Here is a 3659-nt window from a genome sequence, read left to right as displayed (position 1 = left end):
AAAAATTCATGCACAAAGTCCTCTGGGTGCATATGAACCTTGCTCATTGCTGCTATTGCATGACTGCATGTCACACCTGTCATGTCCCACCTCCTGCAATCACATGATTTAGTAGCAAAGTTCACACATTACTGTTTCTCACCACTAGACACTTGCCAAATGTCACGACCAGCCTTATGTGCCTCACAATATTTGGCATACTTCTTATTCTCCTCCAGTTTCTCTGAATAGTTGGGTGTGATCATCCACCTGTTGTACTCTGTCTTTTCCCTAGTATTTTGCCTTTTGATCATCTGTTTAGTCCTAATTCCTTCAAACATTGTCCTAATTGGTTAGGCCCTAACACCAAGGATCATTTTGTTGAAAACCTCACTATTTCACAACAAGATCAATTTTGCAATTATAATCCATTGCATACTTACACCAAGTCTCCTTTGGAATTTTCTCAAGCCACTTCCAAGCACCCTCACACTCTGCTTTCAGCAATGTCATTCCTAATTCATGGCCATGTTTGGTGAATGAGTAGCTAGCCTTATCTACTAGCTTCTTTAGTTGTGCTGCTCTGAAGCCAGCAGACTGAAAATTTGCATATATGTGCCTAAGGCAGTATCTCTGAGGGGAATCAGGGAACGCCTCATTTATAGCCTTAAGAAGACCCTATTTATAAATTAGTAACTATCAGAATCTTGCTTGTCAACCACTACTAGAAATATTTCTGAACTACTACAAGAGATAGGTGCATACCTTTTGCCTGTCAGAAATAATGGTGTAGGTTCCAAATTTGCTTCCACTTCCAATGCAACATCTTAGCTGGGTTAGGAACCATGTCCAACTATCACCATCTTCCTTGTCAACAACACCAAAGTCTATGGGGTAGATGTTGTTGTTGCCATCTCTTCCTGTGGCTGCAAGAATTTGTTGTCCAGTGGTTAGCTTGATGAAGCAACCATCAAGCCCTGCATCCATAACCAAATTAGATACCATAATTTTTCTCTAAGAAGACATTTTCAAGAAAATACAGTTTGTAAATATACCTATAAAGGGCCTGCATCCATTAAGAAATCCTTGCTTTGATGCATGCAAGCAGTAGAACATGTACTTAAATCTAGGAGTTGGTGCAGGGTTTTCTGGGTCCTCAAATGTTGTAACTATACACCTGCTACCAGGGTTTGTATCAATAACTGCTTGTAGGTAGTCCCTCAGTCTATAATATTGCTCCTTCTGGTCACCTTGGACAACCTGAATAGCCTTCCTCCTTGCCCTATATGCCACACTCCTTGATACATCAACTGAAAAATTGACTTTGTTGTTTTTAATAAGTGCATCCACAGGTTCTCTTGGATCTGCTCTAAGAGAAGGCTCAACTGCTTTGGCAAGCCACTTAGTAGTAACCTTTGTGTTCTGTGCTGATGATGGACAAGTGTGCTCCATATTACACTTCTTAATGCAAAAAGTTCTTTCATGAGCTATCCTGGAGGCACACATGTAAAATTCACACCCATGCTCTCTCTGTGAGCACCAAACAATAATTCTGGTTGGGGAGTTCGTGTGGTGGTGAAAAGACCTCAAAGTCCTTATATGAAAATCCCTTAATGCTTCTCTGAACTGGTAAACACTCTCAAAACACAAGCTCTTGCACAACAGTAAATGTGAATTGGGAATTAAGGGGTCAAACCATACCCTATCCTTCATCTTTTTCTTATTACTCTTTGGCTTCTTCAGGATGTATGGTAGGTCAACTTCATCTTCTTCTTCCCCATCACTTATGCCTAAATCACCAGCAAAACAAAACTCATCTGGTTGAGGAAACAAATCTCGTTTTTATTTATGCTCTACATCATTGTGACATCTGCTAGTTGGACCAGGATTCTGCACATATTTCACTAAAGCAGTTAATTCCAATGGTCTATCCTCTTCAGAGGCGGAATCTATTTCCATTTGAACAGCTTCATCAGCACTCCCATCAGAATGAACTAAATTATCAGAACAGAATTCAGACACTTCGGCGTCTCCTTCAAAGTGGTTCAAATCTGACTCTCTTTCAATCCCGCTCCTCTCAAGCTGAGCCTTTCTATCATTTATCTTTATCTGAACCTCAGAATCCTTCACAATGCAGCTCTCTTGAGTGTTCATGTAGTTCTCATTAGCCTCTGTACTAGCAGTTTCAACATTTCTAACAACCTTTATGTTCACACACTTGACATGATGATAAACCTCCAACATTTCATGAACACTATCTTCATTACCTAAATACTTTACTCTTCCAGATCCAATATTCTCCTCATTCACATAGTATATGTAATCACTCTCACTACCCCCTTCACTAGCAATGACTGATTGTAGGGTAAGTAAAGTAATATCTGCCTCATATATACACCTTGTCACAGGGTTTCTTCCATTGAAATGAAAATTTATGTGCCACTGGATGCCAGTCAAACTGCATAAATAAGATGAAATACCTAAGAACTACAACTACAACTACACATTTACTCTACTAATAAGAAAAAAAGCTCCTACAAACACATCACTATTTTGCCATACCTTCAACCCATAGAGCATCCACGCGCCGGCGATGACTTGACCAGCGGTGCCTCCCGCTGCTGCGAGCCTTCCTGTGTCGCGTAGCTGCTGCTCCCCAACCAGTTATACACTTCATCATCGTCGCTGCCGTCGCTGCCCACAATGTCGCCGCCGCCCACATCCGGAATCACCGACGCCATGGCGGACGCCACCTAGCTCAGAGACAGGGAGAGGAGGGAGAGAGTGGAGCGATTATGTTTTGCTGTGTATCCCTTGCAATGGCGCCAGAAATAGTTGTGTCGACGACACCAGGAATCTTTCAGCTACGGCTACGCCTTAAGGGACTTCCTAGGCAAGTATGCAAAGGATTTCCCCCGTGGCCTTGGAGCCTTGCGTTGGTGTTCCCTCGAAGCGGAAAGAGTGATTTAGCACAGTGACGGTAAGTATTTCCCTCAGTTTGAGAACCAAGGTATCAATCTGGCGGAAGAGTATCTCAAGATCCTCCACAAACACAAAAGCTTGCACCCAATGCTATGAAGGGGTTGTCAATCCCTTATAGATTTTTTGCCAAGTGAGAACTGAAAGCAACAAAGTAACAAAGCAAAGTAAAAGCGGAGATGTAAACGATGGATGTGAATAGACCCGGGGGCCGTAGTGTTTACTAGTGGCTTCTCTCATGAAAGCAAGTAGACGGTGGGTGAACAAATTACTGTCGAGCAATTGATAGAACTGTGTAGAGTCGTGACGATATCTATGCAATGATTATTTCTATAGGCATCACGTCCGAAACAAGTAGACCTATACTTTTTGCATCTACTACTATTACTCCACACGTCGACCGCTATCCAGCATGCATCTAGTATATTAAGTCCATAAGAACAGAGTAACGCCTTAAGCAAGATGACATGATGTAGAGGGATAATCTCAAACCAATGATAAAAACCCCATCTTTTTTACCCTTGATGGCAACTGCTTGATGTGTGCCTTGCTGCCCCTACTGTCATTGGGAAAGGTCACCACATGGCAGAACCCAAAACCAAGCACTTCTCCCATTGCAAGAATCATAGATCTAGTTGGCCAAACAAAACCCAAGACTCGGAGAGACTTACAAGGATATCAAATCATGCATATAAGAAATT

General features: G+C 42.0%; 1 pseudogene; it reads right to left on the bottom strand.

Moving 5' to 3' along the window:
• Positions 1 to 372: 372 nt before the first annotated feature.
• On the bottom strand, positions 373 to 2720 carry LOC123450736 (annotated as a pseudogene).
• Positions 2721 to 3659: the final 939 nt, after the last annotated feature.

Source organism: Hordeum vulgare, chromosome 4H (genome assembly GCF_904849725.1).
Source record: "Hordeum vulgare subsp. vulgare chromosome 4H, MorexV3_pseudomolecules_assembly, whole genome shotgun sequence".
In the NCBI taxonomy this organism is placed as follows: Eukaryota; Viridiplantae; Streptophyta; class Magnoliopsida; order Poales; family Poaceae; genus Hordeum; species Hordeum vulgare.
The sequence above is the reverse complement of the archived record's forward strand: the minus strand, read 5'-3'. Positions and strand labels throughout refer to the sequence as shown.